Raw genomic sequence first — 18,721 nt, 5'->3', positions numbered from 1 at the left:
TTGCTACATTTGCGGCACTGATACCGTCCGAACACAAGTATACTCCCACTCACTTTCGTGCTTGGAAGTTCCCCATGTGTGCCGCGGGATGCCGCTTGGAAATATAAAACGTTGGGTTCAGTGCAGTTTTTATTGCGAGTTTTATTGCGAGTTTTATTGTGGGTGCGTGTGTTTCCCTCAGCACCAGCAGCTCACACCACCAGGGACAAAGGAAGCAGAGAGACCTGCGGTCGGAACTTGTGTCTGTGTCTCCCTGTTCGCCTGCCTCCTCTCTGGTGAAATCAGCCGGAGCGCATCCCGCCGTGTTCAGCTCCCTGCGGTGCGGACACTCAGGGGGACACTCAGTCCGCTCTCCGCTAGGTGGATTCAGCAAAACCTTTCTGATCCCAGCGAGGAGTAAAGTTTTGTTTGCTCCTTGTCCTCCTGCCTCATCCTGTGAGCTGCATTTCGGTCCTCAGCTCCTCCCTATTACACAAAACCCTAACAACTCGAGTTGTATTTACTTCATTTGAAAGTAGTTAGGACCACATGATTGTTTTTTAAATTATGTCCTGAGTCATGAAATACTTAAGAGACTTTTTCCAGCAATGCGTGATCGGATTTCCATATCTTGCTCAACTCTGGGTATTGTGACATCAGTCGGTGAGTGCATCCTGTTTCCGCCTGTCGCTTATGGAATCTTTTTCAAATCTAGGCCGTTTGCCACTGCCAGCAAAATAAAGATTGTAGAAAACTGGTGCTTGCAAGGCTAAAATCAGTTTGTGATTGCTCTTTTTTCCTAAATATCTTTCATTTGTGAGAAGCAGTTGATCAACCAAAGATTTTGACAACAAAGTATATGCTATATTCTACATGTTTTTTTATGAATTTTTATGTTGTAGAGTTGTGAATTTATTTTATCAATGGAGAAATTGAGCAGCCTTGCTTTGTTGTCTACAGTAGTAGATCAACCCTCATCTTACTTTGAAGCTCCCAGCTCCCTGAAGTGACGTCGACGCAGCTTTAGCAGCAGAGAAGCTATCAGGCTTGTGTTGATAATAATAAACTCCTGGACTATTTTCAAACTTCCAAAAGCATCGTTTGGTGAGTACAGACCATATTTGTACTACTGTAGAAGTTTGGTGTCATGGCATGTGATTTTAGTGTGGTAATTTTGGAGATACGGACCAGGATCCATTAACCCTTGTACGAAGCTATTCGGGATAACTCAGTAACTCAGCTGATGTTCAGCCAATATCGAAAAAACTGCGGGTGGGCTACTTGGCTGGATATCACAGTTCAAATGACCCCAGGTTGAATCTACTCCGGAGTATCACTTTAAGGCACACGTTTTTCGAGATGCGATAACTTCCATTTGTCTCTTTGTGTGAGTTATACGTAGATACCACAAAGTTTGAAGTCTATTCATATACTTCCAATTGCACAATTTTGCAAAAACTCAATTTACATAATTTCCCTCTCTACCTGATAAAACGTTGGTTGGAAAATATAATGATGTCACTGTATTTACCAAGTACTGGTGCACTGCAAGAGCCCTGTAGCACCTGGCACTTACTCCTGGTTGGAGGAAGCAATGCAGTAACAAAACATACAGCTAAAGGATCCCTGAGAAAATTCAACAAAACCTGGGACCCTCTCCTTTCTTACACAATTTACCTCTAACCAACATTCAGCATTGGTAAAATAACCCTCTCTTAGGATTTGTGGGTTAAGTTATGTTCATGGCAATTTAGTTCATGGGTACTCTAGTTAATTATTTGGCCTTTGTTTCCCATGATAAGTTTATTGAAGTTCCATGATTATCATCACAGCGCTAGTTTTTGTTCTGTGATCTGGTTTAGTTATTCCTAATGTCTTAGTCTCTGCTCTGAGTTTTAGTGCTGTTTCTGTTTAATTCTGGTGTTTTCTTTGAGTTGATTCTGTTTTAGTCCTCCTTCCTGTTTGTTAGATTGTGTTTGTGTCCTGTTTAGTTTGTAGTCTTTGTTTACCACATCCTTAGTGTCGTAATGTGTTTAACCGTGGTTTTGCTGTTTGGTTACATTCTTGTGCTCAACCTTCAGTTTTTTGTTTAGACTTTCTTGAGTTTCTGAATTTCCTGCTTGGCAGCACCCTTGGTTTAGTTGTTTGATAAAATCTTTTTCATTCGTCATTTACTCCAGGCAGCCTGTCCACATTTTGGTCCACCGTGTCTTCAACCACGGATCCCAACACCCACTGCCAAACACAGGACACGCCGCGTCGTTAGTCCTGAGTAAAGCACTCTGCCATTGATGTGTTCTCCAAAAGTTGGGACACAAGCCCAAAGCATGATGAATCCACCACCATGTTCAATAGGTGGTGATTTGTTTGTGAACATACCTTTGCTCATTTCAGTCGTGTGTACAGGTGTGGATCAGTAAAACTCAACAACACCACCTGAAGGTCTTTTTGCTCTGGCGGGTGAGGATGAGAGTGTATGCCCGAGGAGGGGTGCTTAAGTGTGGGTACACAGGACCGGCTGGGGGGCCTGGAGCCTGGTTCTTTTTCAAAGTATAACAGGAATTGTGATTAGCTTTATGGCAAACATTTGAACAGTTCTCAGAGAAAGGATTTGTCAGTCCTTTGGCCCACGACTTCACCTCACCCTTCCTGTTGTCAGTTTCTCCATTATTGCATCACAGAGGAAATGTCTCCCAGACCCTCCTCCGACCGTCTTTCAGGAACCAAAAAAGTCATCCACGCCAAGAGGAGTAACTAAGGGACGGCTATGAAAAGATGGCAGTAAATATTGCTCCGTGTCAGGTGGACGGTGAAGTCAACACCAATGATAGCAACAGTGGCAAATGAGATGGATGAGATGGTTGAGATAACGTCTTTAGGGCTTTGTTGACCAATGAATAAAGAATAATGATACAGCAGTAATCATGTTTTTAATCTTTCAATGCCTTGTTTGCTGCATCTGACTACCTTATTTTAGATGAACTGATGGTGCAGAAACTTTTACTAGAATCAGGTTTTCAGGTGTTCGTTGACATTTAGACTGAGCAGCTGTTCAGCATAGCAGGAGAATCCATGATTTCACCATCGTACTGCAGTTTCTTATTATTTTCTTGCACAAAAAAACAATATATATGATAATAAGCACACGATGCTTTTGACAGTTTTTATCTTCACTGTCCTTTAGTTTCTGTGCCAGAAAGATGTCTTTTGGCATAGCTATATGTTCAGGTGGCCTTTTACTCACAGCGGTTTCTTTACTTTTGACATATGAGAGCCCTCAAATCTTCGACAAACTGTCACGTCTGTGGGTTTTTTGTCATGTTTTTAGTTCCTGTTTAGTTTTTAGTTTTGTCATGTTTTAATTTGATCTCATGCCTTAGTTTTTAGTTCAGGTCTAGTATTTAGTTTTGCCATGTTTCCCCATAGTTTCTGTTGCCCAGCCATCACCTTCACTCACTACACCTCAAGTCAAGTCAAGTCAAGTCAAGTCTGTACTTTTGTTTTCATACTAAAAGTCATGTTTTGTTTCTTCATAGTTATTAGTTTAGTAATCTCAGCTGCGCCTTGTGTTGACCTTTTTGGAATAAATCAAGTTTTATTTTTTGGATATCTGCATCTGTGCCCTTCTGCACGCCAGGCCACACCACCCACCGTGACACAAACATGATATTAAAACCTTAAACTAACACAAAATGAATGCCATATTACATTTGTAAAACTGCCAAGTTGTCTTTGGCTAAATAAATGAATAATTAAACATTTATGTTTTCCATTTATCTATCAATTAATTTTTTACTTACTTGATATATATATATATATATATATATTTTTACATATTTATTCTTTTATTTCCACACTTGGTTGATTATTTCTACATGTATTCATTAATTATGAATTAATTATTTGGGCTTATTTGGACACCTAATCTACACATATCTATTTTCCCACTTTTCGTCACCCTTTTTTCCCCTCTATTGTGTGGTAATAAGGTGGGTGTTATTGACCTTGATCTACAGAGTGATTCTCATCAACGAGAAACAGTGTCAACCGATCAGCTCTCAATAAATCCACAGGAAACCAGCTGGCTTTGACTTATTTTCTTGTGAGAGACAATGACTTCCTGTCAGAAGATTGCTGGTGAATTAAAATGTAAAAACACATATTTAATTATTTATTTCCTTATTTAATTATTTATTTTTTGATTATGGTAGTTTTGGTCCTTGATATATTTAGTGTGTTCTTTACTGATGAAAATGGCCATGAACTGATGCTGACTTAAACAGAAGCATGAATAAAGTTTCACCTCTAAAGCAAAGAGGATGGATTAGCTTTAATTATCTATTGCAATTTACCTTTGTTACCAAAGTGTTTAAATTGGTCCGAATAGTTTGGCTTTTTTGTCATTGGGTATAAATTACCATGCCTTATGTGGCTGTGAGTTTCTCTTTATTGTCCTATGGAGGTAAGTTGCTGATATAAAATGTCAGAGACCTGAACTAAACGATGAGACTTCTGTGCTCATTTTGAGCTCATACTCATATTGGCTTTGATCTAATTCAAATAGACTTTTCTGTGCTTGTTGTAGCCTGGTCATTTCTGTCTAATAGATTATATTGGTTCGTACACAGCCCTGCTGACAGAACTGCCTCTTTACTGTTTGTGTTTCTGCCCGTGTGATTGGATGTCTGAAAGGTAGTGACTAGGGGTGGGCGATATGGAAAAAATGTTGGATCACGATTTTTTTGCATAAAATCACAATTTCGAATTTTTATCACGATCTTCCATCCAAAAAAAAAGACCAATTGCAGTAAAGTCGACATGCTGAACCACAGAAGAGCTAAGGAGTAAAAGAAAGAATTTGGCAATCAACACATTGTAATTCAACTGTAACCCAATTCAAGATGAAAAATAATGATCTAATTGATGACATCTGACACAATGAGAGTGAAGCAACCGGAAATAGAAAAACGAACCACTGATGACGACTTGACTCCACCTCATGATGCCATTTAGCAACAGATGAGCAACGCTGCATGTTCATTTACTGCAGCCACAGTCACGCACTGCCATCACCAGAGCGACCTGAAGGAATACTTTTCAACTGTGTAATGTTTGTCACGGTCGCGGTGCATCCCTTTTCTCTTGCACCGTAGTTAGCTTACGAGCTAGCGGTTTCCTCATCCGACCCGAGAGTGCTGCTGTGGCCGTGAGTTTCTCCCGTGCGCCGCTATGGATGTGCTGTTGATGGTGCCACTGCTGCTGTTCCCATTCCTGATGTGGACCAGCAGCAGTGGGTTAGGGTAGAAGAAACCCCGAACCAATTCCAAATTACAGAGGTGGATTTCCTCTTCTTCACCAGCTCGTCGGCTTGGCTTTCAGTCATGGCTGTCCATGCGTTTTCTAAGTTTTTACAAACACAACATGCAGGCGTGTAAGAAAGTGTCACAACGCACAGTTCGCTATGATTGGTCGGTTAGGTGAAGGACGCCCTACGTCTGCCGCATCGGCGGGAACCAGCATAAAAAAAAAAAACATCATTGCGCTGATTGGCAAAGGCGATCTATACGGTTTCTCTAATTTGGTAGATCGCCTGCGATTCTCCACTCTTCCTTACCAGTCAAGATTTTATATCGTCAGATCGCGCACCCCTAGTAGCGACCGTGATAAGAGCAGGTTTTTTCTTTAAAGTTCTGAAATTTCCACAGCTCAGTCTTAATAGAAACTATAAATGTGGAACATTTGTCCACACATTCAATACCTAGTTACATAATTCAAGTTTAAAGACTGCTAGATTACTCAGTTTTGGGCAGTAGTTTTGTGTCGGGTGGTGTTGTGTCATGTGATGGGAGCTGCAACCAATAAGTCTGTGAAAATCTAAAGTTTTGGAAAAAGAAAGAATGAAGCAGAGATGAAAAATAAGGATAAACTGCATTTAATGGATGGTGTCCTATTCCCCTGAACACTCAGTCAGAATACTTGTTACTGACCCACGCATTGGCGTCGCACCTGTGGGGGATGGGGGTGTTTCGACACCCCCACTTTTACAGCAAGGTGATTTCACCCCCCCCATATTTTCCAATGGTAAACCCGTTTGCCCACCCTCGTAGTGCACCAACATACAAAATGGAGCGCACCACAGCCCCCTTACGCTGCAAGAAAAGGCATTGGTCAAACTGAACGGATATTCACCCAATCAGACTGTTGTCTGCGACCCAGCCGCCGGCCCGGGAAATTTGGTATTACGTCAGAGATTAACTTATTGTGAGACTTACGTGCCAGTCGGAGCCAGTGATGGGAAGTTTGGCTCTTTTCAGAAAGTCGGCTCTTTCGACTCCCGAACGGCCACCTCTGGAGGCCTCTGGAACCATTATTTGACACCTCAGGTGTCACTCCAGTTGATTGACAGACAAGTCTCTTTGAAAGATGCGCGACCCGAATGCGTCTTTCAACTGAGTGGCAGGGGTAGAGAGTGTCCTGTTGAACCTACTGTCGGAGTGAACCGCCTTTCGTGGAATACATAATTTTGAGTTAAGTTTTAATGTGATTTCCAAATGAGTCATTGTGCACATTTAGAGAAGAGATTTTGTTGCCAATTGTTACACTGTGCAGGTAGGCTAAAGTTATGAAAGGCTAACGTCATGTTAGCATGAAGCTATGTAGCACTATGAAGTGGTACCTTGAGTTACGAGTGTCCCGACATACAAGTTTTTTTTTAGTTAAGAGCTGCTGGTTATACGACACTGAAGCTGGCATCCGATTCACCAGCCTCCGATTTGCGAATTAAAGGGATGGGCATAAAGGGCCATTTCACTGCATTTTAATCGGCCAAAACAAGGTCCCGTATGGAAACCACAGTAGTTACACTGCTCAAATCTGGATAAAATTATTTAAAAAAAGGCTGTAGATTCATTAAAACCTCGTCTGGGATTTCTGAAACCTTATTTTGATTTGTGAAAATGCAGAACAGGGCCATCGTCATTTCCATTCATTTCAATGGTGAATATTGATTTGACGTATAAGCTTGTTTGTTATTATTAAGGTCTAAAAGCATAACTTTAGCCAAGCTACTTAAACTGACTAACCTACATGATCTAGTTTAATTCTATAGTAGCTAGGCTGGTAATTTTTTTTAAGGTAAGTTCAAGCACAAGAATGGAGACAAATAGTTTAACACAATATTGAGGTTTAACCAGGCTGTCTTATTTTGTGTAGGGACAGATAACAATGAAAAGAATGGGAAATATTGCAGAGTTCTTTGTAAAGAAGCACCAGTCAGACCCAGATCAGGCCCAGTCAGACCCCAGCCATGAAACCAGCAGCCCTGGCAGCTCCCAACCTGAAGCAAGTCAGTGTGGGCAGACACAGGAGCCAGGCTACCACCACCAGGTCAGAGTATTCAAAGGCAGCTAAATGCATCTCCACTTTATAGAAGTGTAGCCTCACTTTGCCCAGAGTGTTAATGTAAAGAGGGGGACGCGTATGTCCTGCTGGAGAGATATGCATGCATACCCCTCCACACACACCCCCGCAAGCCACGCATCGGAACTTAATGGGGAAACAAAGTGATCAGAAGCTTACTCTTTTGGCGATCTATGGTGGGATCAGGGCAATTATATCTTTTCGAGAGTTTTCAATCAAGCCATGAAGTGCAAAGTTTTTTTCAGGAACTTCGTAGCCTACAGTAAATCCATGGTGATAACTCTGTGATTAAATGTTACATTTTGTGATTAAAAAGGTGTAAATTATGATATCGTACCTCTATTGTGAGGCTTGACCTTTTTATATACAGTCTATGGGCTTGATGTGGTACTCATGTACCATATGTCTTTTTTAAGCCTATTCATACAAATATTTATTTGCCTTTTGTCTTTTTTTTCTTTTGTCCCAACACATTCTGATGGTGCCGCTCAAAAAGATAATTATCTGTAAATGCAAAAATCTATGCGCGGTCTGATAACCATCTCCGATGAATATTTATTTCTCTGCGCAATAATGCTGCACCTTCATCCACGGATCGTTGTCAAAAGGACATGTTCGTGAAAAAAGTTGCCTCCTACTTGTCAATGAGGGTTTTTAAGGGAGGACACGGATGCGGATTTTCCAAAAGTAAAATAGATTTATTTAACAAAAACAAAGTATCAAAAGGAAAGCGCGGCTGAGCCGGATAAAAAAAAACCTGAACTGTGGAAAAATTACAACAAAACAAAACACTTGGCATACTATGGAAAAAAACTTAACTTAACTTAGCTGTGGCGTGGCGTGCTGTGACGTGGCGTGGCATGGGTGACGAAAAAAGGTGCAAGGATCTCATAAGAACTGAAAGGAAACCTGGAAACTAAATACTGTGGAGGGTGATTAAAGATGGAGTGCAGCTGAAGGAAATGAGTGCAGGTGACGTGAATGAAACTAATCAAGACCTGAACCAAAAACATGATCTAAACTAAGAACTAAAGACCTTATCTAAAAACCAAACATGATCTAAAAAACACATGTCATGAGTCCATGGCATGACACTACTGTGCCTAATGGACTTCTAGAAGTAGAAGAACTCGCTCTGCTGACTGAATGAATGAGGAAATCAAATGGCGTGTGTGTCTGAAAGAGGGCGGAGACAGAGAGAAACTCAAGGTTTCTTGAATAAAACCTGGTCCCGACCAGGTTAGGTTCAGAGAGTCTGTTACTCCGGTAACTGACCGTGAGGTTAAGTTACCTCTCTTTGTGAAACAGGCTAGAGTTACCCCTCTTTCTCGGGGTTGAGTTACCTCCTTTTGTGAAACGGAAAACTCAGAGTTTCCCTCATTTCAGGGTTAACCTAGAGTTTTCACTAAACCTGCTACGTGAAACGGACCTCAGGATGCACAACTCGGTGTCAGACCGATCTGTTCTCATTTGTCAGGAAGGTAAACCTTTCACTTTCCAAACTCATCTCCTGTTTGCTAAGTGTTGATGAAAAAAGGTTTGGGCAGGGTCCCGTTTACCAATGGGAATCAAAATTAGTTTTACCAAAAAAAGCTCTCAGTTTCAACATTTGATTTAAGTTACAGCAAATAATTTGAAATTCCAAAGGAGGTTTCATTTGATACCAGATCAGTAAACACACTGGAACATAAGAATGATCCAGGAACTGACAAACTCTACTAAATATCTGAACATCAGATTTGATTTCAGGGCAACTTTTATGTATTTTATGCCAGGATTGATAGCGGTCTCTAATGACACCCTAAGTCGGAACATTGAACATTGCTGCAGGTTGCATCCTGAAACATGATTTTCTGATCTTACTGGTGGAGAAACAAATGTTTCCACCCAAATATTTACTTAAAATGAGTCAACTTTTCTTTGTTTGGAGGGCGGCAGGCCATGTTTCGCCCTGCTGTTTGAAGACAAACAAAGGATTTATGCATTTAGAGAGTCTGATAGGTCTGAAATGTGTGACATTAATGCATCTTAGAGTTGTGTGTGATTCCAGCTCTTTTCCTAGGATCATGAGAAACCCTCCTTTGAATTATGGAAAAACTCAAGCGTGAGAAAGGAAGAGTACAAGCAGGTGTAGATAAGCAGTTAATGTGGTCATTTTTCTCCCTAATTTGAACTGCTGGCTCTTGTAGGAGGGTACTTTAACTCTACAGCTGTTTGCCCACCCCTGTCACCAGTTCTGCATGAAACCCTCTTGTGGTATGTGTCTTTTTTTTGTGCAGAGTGATAATGAGTGGGGCCTGAAAGGGTGGTTTCCTGGGTTTGTTTTTCTTCTCCACCAGCTCAGCTTAAAGGTCACCGTCCTGCTTTTGAGTTCGGTTAATTATTTTCTCACCACACTTTTAAACATAGCCTCGTCCAAAATATTAAAGTATCACAGATAAATCTACTGGGCATAAGACCCCGCTCTTTGGAGAGCATCTCTTGGCCTGTACTTCCCTACCCCCTCCAGTGCACTGTCTCTTTCTGTACTTCCTGCTGTGCCTGCACTCTATCTCTACACAGTCACAGAGTCTGACCAGTGGTTTCTTTCTATGTAGCTTATTGTTAGCTTTGCTGTTAGCTGTAATGTTATCCTCATACGTAAGTCGCTTTGGATGAAAGTGTCTGCCAAATGCATAAACTTATACAAAAAAAACAAGAGGAAAGGGAACACCATAACTGCCTGAGTTAAAGGTTTAATTCATGAAAAAAAGTCATAGTCTGCTGAAAAGCAACCGTAATCATCCTGAGGACTCAACATCAGGGATAATTTTCCATTTTCCACTCTAACAAAATGTGGAAATCTAAGATTTACAAAAAATACTGAGTCCTCCACAGAGGATTGAATCTTACAAGATAGATACTTAACAAGCCATTATAAACTCTGCCGGTTCACAGATGATCGACACTTCCCGTGACTAGATAAGCAAGTGCATTATGTGTTTTTGGTAGGGCTGGGCGAGTTCACTCGTTATTATCGCGTTAACTCGTTAATTATTTAACGCCGATAAATATTTTGGGCAAGTCTACTCCTGTGTTATTTCAAAACATAAATTAAAATGTAGCAGCCAGAGATTATCAGCCTTTTAGTCAGCTGCTCTGTTTCCACACCTGTTCTCCACTTCTGCTCTCACTTCTGAATTTCTCTACAAACCCATTAAATTGGAATCTCCAGAGTCAGAATGCTCTGCTTCATGAAGCACAAATGAAATTTTGGAAAAAAATTCAACGTCTGCAAACCATTAGTCTCTTAATTAACAACCCAGACAATAATTGTTAAACTATTTGTCTTTTAATTATCAACGAGACCACATCCTGCATCCTGCTCCAACGTGGGGGACACACCCCACCCCACCCTCCTCAGGTATAAAGGATTTAGATTCCCTTTGTCCTGGCTCTTTTCTCACCATGACCGCTGAGTGGTGTGGACTGACCTCTTTTGCAGAAGAAAATGAACATGTGGCCGGCCGGCAGAAAAAGAAAGGTTTCCATTTCATTTCTCATCAGATGTAACAGGAAGTTAAGAAAAACTTCCACCACAGGTCTCACTGTGCTTTGTTAACAGAAAGTTCCACCACAGTATGTACACTTCCTGTTTTTTTTTTGTTTTTTTTTGCAGTGATGTGAGTTATGTTTTCTGTTTGCTCCAAAGAAAATACTTCCTTTGTGAAACTAGTATTACTATTAATGACTGAAGGCCAAAGGAATGCAGGAAGAGATATTGCCTTTAACGGCACAGCTGCAGGGTTGGCACCACCAGCTGTTTAAATGGACAAACCTTCTCTTGATATTCATCTCATGATAGTGGATGCTGACTCTTGGAAAATGCACATCATTCATGCTTCCACTACCTAGTTTGGAGTAAAAATGTACTTAAATTGCCTGCATCCTGAACAACATTAGCAGAAAAGCCCTCTTGCAATGTGTAGAGACTAAAGTGTATTTTGAAGTGCAAAAAGTTAGTTATGGAGCAAGGGCTTGGAACCACACTGCCCTAATCATTATTGGCAACAAGTTTTACGGCTGGTTCACTCCTCTTCAATCTGTGCGAGGCACGGCCTTCTACAGTGTAAAGTTGTACACAAAGTTCACAAAGTTGTTATATTGTATTGTTAGCTTTGCTGTTAGCTGTAATGTTATCCTCATACGTAAGTCGCTTTGGATGAAAGTGTCTGCTAAATGCATAAACTTATACAAAAAAAAAACAAGAGGAAAGGGAACACCATAACTGCCTGAGTTAAAGGTTTAATTCATGAAAAAAAAGTCATAGTCTGCTGAAAAGCAACCGTAATCATCCTGAGGACTCAACATCAGGGATAATTTTCCATTTTCTACTCTAACAAAATGTGGAAATCTAAGATTGTTACAAAAAATACTGAGTCCTCCACAGAGGATTGAATCTTACAAGATAAATACTTAACAAGCCATTATAAACTCTGCCGGTTCACAGATGATCGACACTTCCAGTGACTAGATAAGCAAGTGCATTATGTGTTTTTGGTAGGGCTGGGCGAGTTCACTCGTTATTATCGCGTTAACTCGTTAATTATTTAACGCCGATAAATATTTTATCACGCATTAACGCAGGTTTTATTATTTTTATTTATTTAAAAAATGAAAAAAGAAAAAAAAAACTGATTGTTTTTTTGGCAGGCAAAAACAGTGATTTCATGCAGCCAATTTTTAGATTTTGGGCAAGTCTACTCCTGTGTTATTTCAAAACATAAATTAAAATGTTTATTTCATCACATTTTGTTTAATCGCGGCAGTACGTTTCGCCCAAATTTACCGAAATGAATTCCCCTATCTAAATCTTTAAATGCGGTTTTCTTAAAATCATTTTTTTTGTATTATTCCAGTATCGATATCTCAGACTATGGAGCACCTAACACCAAACTTTCACTCATACACTTAGCAGTATTCTGAAGATATTTACAGAAGGATTTGTTGATAAATCATTCCTGGCCTGATTTATGTAAAATTATAATAAAAAAATATGGCAAGATTTTATGTTTTTTAGGCTATGGACAGTATATTTTTGATTTCCTAGAAAATGAAAGCAGATATCCTGAAATCCCTCTGTAATTATCTTTTCATTTTGTGTGTAAACAAAATGAAAAAAGAATTTTGCACCTGGCTTTATCCTATGTTCAGATCTATCTTCCGGAAATATATGTGGGCATATTTAATGAGAGAATGCCTAATTTCCATAATTAAACATACAAATTTCTAAAACTTGTAATACATTTTTTTTCATACTTGTATAAGTAATCAACTGAGGAAGCTTCATGGTGATATCTATTATTTAAAAATAGGGTAAGGCTATTTGCACCCCTGGTACAATTAGCACTGTATGCTGATTGTACCCTGGTGCAAATAGAAGTGAATGCTATTCGTACCCCGGTGCACTCAGCAATGTGTTCTATTGATACCCCGTCTGGTGCAATTAGAAGTGTATGCTATTTGTACCCCAGTGCAATTAGAAGTGTATGCTATTTATGCTAAAATAAACTGAAATGGCAGTTAAAGTTTTGTTTCATGGTTGCTTTGGTTATATAGCTAATAATGATAACGAAAAATGGGAGAGGTGATTTAGCATGAAATGATAGCTAGTTGAACCCCTGTCTCCCGTAAGGAGGATTATGTCGCTATCCATTAGGCCAGAGATGTCCTCAGCTAACAGTTAAGAAAGACATCTATATTTCAATTTAAAAAGATATTAGTGCATCAGAAAGTGAATTCTTCGCTTTCTGATGAAGAAAAAACGAATGCCCGCAATGGCCTTTGTGCTCACGAGCAAGGGGTTTTTGGTGGTAATTCACGGGGTGTGAAGAATCACAGATCTATAAAGAACCTTCTTTATAGATCAGTGGTGTGAATAGTGTAAGGCTATTGTACCAGGGGTGCTAATAGACATTCAGAATAATGTATACTATTTATAGCAAAGTGTGCTATTTACACCGTGGTGCACTAGCTAATTGTTGCAATCAAAACTTCCGTTTGAGAACTGAATTGTTTTTCAAATTGCGCGCCTTCTCTGCAGAGACGTTGGTATGCGCACTATCACTTCTCACTGCCAAAACGCATCGGGCAAGAATCGAACCAGGGACTCCTGCATCTTTACCCAAATCACTTACCACTACGCTAGTTGATCCTATAACATATCTGTGGTGTGCAGGTAACTTTATAGTTAATATGGCTGAACGTCATGATCGCGAAATTTCTAAAAACTAACAAACTGGCGGTTGTAATGTGTTCACTGAACATCGATTATGAAAATAAAACACAATGTTTCCATCTAGTTTTTAATTGGAACAGATATTAGTGCCGAAACCTAGCAGTATTCTTCACTTTCTGATGACGAAAAAACGGATGTCCGCCATGTTTTTTTGTGCAAGCCAGCAGCTTTTATTTTGGTGTTACGTCACGGGGTGTGAATAGCTCAGCTGTGTGGCCAAGGCTATTTGTACCAGGGGTGCAAATAGACACTCCGTTAAACCGTTAAAAATATTACCCTATTCACCTGTAGTGTCTCGCCTTAATGGATAGGAAAGTTCAGAGAGAGGCGGAACAACATGCAGCACAGGGCCGTCTGATACAGGATTCGAACCGGGCCAGCTGAACCCACTACGCCTCGGACCACCCCTGTTCTATTATTTATTCTATTATTGTAAAATTCTGTTGCTCACAGGCTTTTATTCTGTTAAAGTCTGTTGCAAGTAATCGGCGGATCCACCAAACATGGAGAAGGGTACGGAACTTTTACTCAGCCATTTTCATTTTAAAGTTCTTGCAGACGGCGGAGTCGACAGAACCAAAGGCATCTGTAAACACTGCCAAGTTGAATTGTCTTCTCAGCGTAGTAGTTCCAGTCTAAAATATCACTTAAAGGCAAAACACACAACTGATAGCAGCAAGTCATTCAAGGAAACAGACAGTGGAGCGAGGCTTCTACATAAAAACTACAGAAAGATGCTGATGCTAAAAGTGTGTTTGCACAAATAATGTTATGGCACTTTCATTCATATAGAATAGAATAGAATAGAAAAAAACTTTATTTATCCCCCAATGGGGGAAATTCAAATTCGTCAAGTAGCTCAACATTTTTTTTTAAATATTTACAATGATTGAATTAACAGCAATAAAACAACAATAATAATACTACTACTAACTAAATAATAATAAATGACTAAATGGCAAAATAAACAAATAAATAAAAATCAATCAATCAATTTGAGAAGAACTCAGCAGTCACTGTTGAAAGCATTATGGCGGTGGGAACAAAGGACCTTCTGAACCTCTCAGTCCTGCAGCGCAGAGAGATGAGCCTCTCACTGCAGCTGCTCCTCTGTCCTGTCAGGATGCTGTGGAGAGGATGTTTATTATTCTCCATCACTGAATCTAACTTCCTCCTCATCCATTTCTCCACCACAGCACTGAGAGGGTCCAGCCTTCTGCCTACAACAGAACCAGCCTTTTTCACAAGTTTGTCCAGGCGCCTACAGTTTCTGTCTGTAGTGCAGTGGCCCCTCCTGTACACTGTGTCTATGTTGGCAGACCACTCCAGTTTATTATCCAGCACCACCCCCAGGTAGTTGCAGGTCTGAACGGTCTCTATCTCCCCTCCATCAATGCAGACTGAAGTCCACCACCAGCTCTTTGGTTTTGGTGGTGTTCAGGAGCAAACATTCTTTTTGCTCCAGTCCGTAAAGGCCTCCACAAGGTCCCTGTACTCCTTCTCCTGTCCACCGCGCACACATGCCAGAACAGCCGTATCATGAGAATACTTCTGAATGTGGCAGGACTCTGAGTTGTACCTGAAATCTGATGTGTACTGGGTGAAAAGAAAAGGAGCCAAAACAGTACCCTGCGGAGCCCCAGTACTGCATTCCAGTGTTCCAGAAACACATTTCCCATCCTGACATACTGTGGTCTGGCAGACAAATAGTCTATAATACATGATGTCAGGGAGGGGGCCACACCCATACCGAGCAGCTTGTCTTTCAGTATGGGAGGCCGTATGATGTTGAAGGCACTGGAGAAGTCAAAGAACATGACTCTCACATATGAACCAGGCACATCCAGAAAAGCATATGCCCGATGCAACATCTACAGAATCGCGTCTTCCACTCCTATGTGTTTCTGGTAGGCAAACTGGAGGGGGTCAAGAGCCTCAGCAACCTGCAATCTCATGCGACGAACAATGAGTCTCTCCAAGGTCTTCATGATATGAGATGTCAAAGCCACCGGTCTGTAGTCATTCAGCTCCACCGGTTGCCCTAATTTGGGCACTGGTATGAGACAAGAAGTTTTCCACAGCACCGGGACCAGGCGAGGCCAGGCGGTGGGAGCAGCCACAGATGTGGAGATGCAGATGTGCTCAGGTTGCCTGGCAGTGGAAGCTGCCGCAGAGGTGGATGTGCAGCTGGGCTGATGAGGCCAGGCGGTGGGAGCTGCCGCACAGATGGAGGTGTGGCTTGGCTCAGGAGACCAGGCGGTGGAAGTTGGCAGCACATTTATAAAAAAAAACTAAATGCTAAAAGCTATACGCTACTTTTGAATTCATTTTTGGATTTTACGTACAAATGCGATTAATCGTGATTAATCAGGGAAATCATGTGCTTAATTAGATAAAAAATTTTAATCGTTGCCCAGCCCTAGTTTTTGGATTGCATAAACCTTTTTCATGGTTCTTAGAACTCTTACAAGCACCACCCCCCACTTCAGAGTAATAGGTTTTCCAACATGATGGAAGTAGTGTGTAATGTTAATGATCCACAACCCAAAATAACCTGTGTAAAAAAAACAGTTCAAACACAGAGGAAAGGATCAACAGGGCCCAGGGTTCATCAAGCCTTTAATGGGTATGCACCTACATCTTTGCTCTATTTAGACACACCCAATGAGCAGGAAAACATCCAACATGGCTGGCACTGCTATTCGTAGGATTGGGAGAAGTGAAATGTCTAAACTGCAGTCTGTGGGGTTCAACAGGCATTGCTGAAACTTCCCAAAGAACTTAGCAACCATGGATATTAAAATCTTGTTAGAAATCATGTTTCCCTATGGTTTGAGAGAGAAGTCAAAGGTCCTATGTTGTGGATTTTTTTTTTTTATCAAAGTGGGTAAGAAGATTACTCAAATAATTAATAAAAGAAAATCCAGATTTTGTCTTTCTTTATATTTTATTCAAAGGCACATAGCGTTTGAATAGTCTCCTGTCTGCACAAGTCAGGACAGAGAGCGAAGAGGAGAAATACACACTTCCCTTTTATACTCCAATCAGGTAGGGTGATCTTCAAAGAACAAAAAAGGCCCCCTTGGTCTGTTCTAAGTCGGAGATAACCCAGATTGCGAGGCGCCTCTTTATGACCTCCCCCCCCGATGGAGTAAAAATCTGCTTTCCCTCAATGACCATACAGAAAGGGTCACAGGTTGAATAGGTCAGAGGGAAAGCAACAGACTTTGGATCAAATGAGACAACTAAGAATTTTTCCATCTCAGCTATCTACTGTAGTTAGCACCCTACATTCAGTAGGCAGTGGCCAGAGCACTTACTGTTTGGAGACCTGTAGGAGTTCAAAAATAGATATCTCATTAGACACAGTGTGCACTCACTCTGAAGTAAGTCACTATATTCATTTTATCCTTATTACAAACACTACACTGAAATAGCAGGTACTATGAAAATGTCCAACAATGATTTATTATTATAAAAATGATGAATTAATACAAAATAGATAAAGTTTACAAAATTCCAGCCTGATCCGGCCCAAAGACAACGGTGAAAAATAAAGACTTAAAATAAAGACTTATTATCTCAGTGAAGCCAGAAGCAGCTCAGAACTTCCTGCAATGGGCTGAGATGGGATGGCTCCGGCTTTCACAAGAGAAGCAGGGAGGAATTCTCATGGGTGAGCCAGGTTAACAGCGACTGAGAGCAGGGACAGAAGAGGTAAAACAACTCAAACTTCAAAATGTCATAGCTGCAGTGTGGATATCTTTACGGCGTGTCACTATGGCATCAGACTGCTTTCCCACTTGAACGTTCTGCTCTGCATGACTGCAGAAGTTTTATCAGACTTGTTGAAATTCTTCATCTGATGATTTACAAGATGGTGCATGTTTGTGCATTTGTTCCAATAGAGCAACGACCTTTTCATCACTAATTATTTCTGAACTATGAGTTGGTGCTGATCAGTAAAGGTCACGTTGGGCAGCGGCAGTGCACGCAGAGGTGTGTCACACCAAAAAAAGCTCAACTATAGTTGTTCTTAACTTGTTCTATCATGTCCATGTTTTGTCTACAAGTTTTACAAGGCCCCAAAGTCAACAGAAAAATGGAGGGTGTGTTGGTGGATCTTCCCTTTTGTTCTCATAGATTTAAGGCAAAGGCACATATGCCACTCACTAACAGTTTTGAAGGTCATGCAGCAGCCGGCTTGTCTGAGTATGTTTTGTACTTATTCAAGTGATTCAAAGCGTTGAAAAGCACCTGATGTCTGTTAGATAAAAGCCCTGCAATTGTAAAACACCCCTTCCTGCTTCCTCTGAATGCAGCTCTGGCTAACGGTGAAAAGTAGCAGTTAAACTCTTCCCTTTCACTTTTCTTTTCAAAGACTGCTACGTGTGTAGGGCACTGACACTGCCTTAACCTGAAATAAATATAACAAACATAATATACATGACTTGATAATTAATATGCCAGTAGATATAGCTCAAATAATTGAATTAAATCATTTGTACATTAATTAATATATTTAATGTGAAATAAATCCATATTCCTGCTTCAATTTACAACTGTATGGTTGCTAAGAAACACCATGGAGCAAGAAGTACATATATGTTAATAAAATTATTAAATAAATGAATTAATTAAATTGAAAATGAAATGGAACAAGGCCCAGGCGGGACACTGTCGGAGTGAGTGAGTGCTAGCAAATGTCAGGAACGCTTCACGACTTCTTTTAATGGAAGCAACCTTTACCCAGTGTACCGGGTGATGTCTCCTCCCTCCTCGGAACATGTTGACACGAAACAGACGTTCCGCTCAAATTTTACTTTTGAGGCTTCGTGTCCAAACAAAAAAGGACGATTTGTGTCTAGCTACACATATAGGAAGATTTTTGTTTGGTGATATATTTCATCATCAGATTTAAACAAATAGCATTTCAGAGACATTGGTTACAAAACTAGATTTTTCTGAGATTATTTCCCAATTCCCATCATGCACCTGGTGGAAATTCTTAACAACAATGACGCTGACGGCAAGAAAGAAAAAGCA

The sequence above is a fragment of the Odontesthes bonariensis genome, chromosome 8, assembly GCF_027942865.1.
Source record: "Odontesthes bonariensis isolate fOdoBon6 chromosome 8, fOdoBon6.hap1, whole genome shotgun sequence".
NCBI classification, from domain to species: domain Eukaryota; kingdom Metazoa; phylum Chordata; class Actinopteri; order Atheriniformes; family Atherinopsidae; genus Odontesthes; species Odontesthes bonariensis.
This window is presented reverse-complemented; position numbering follows the sequence as displayed.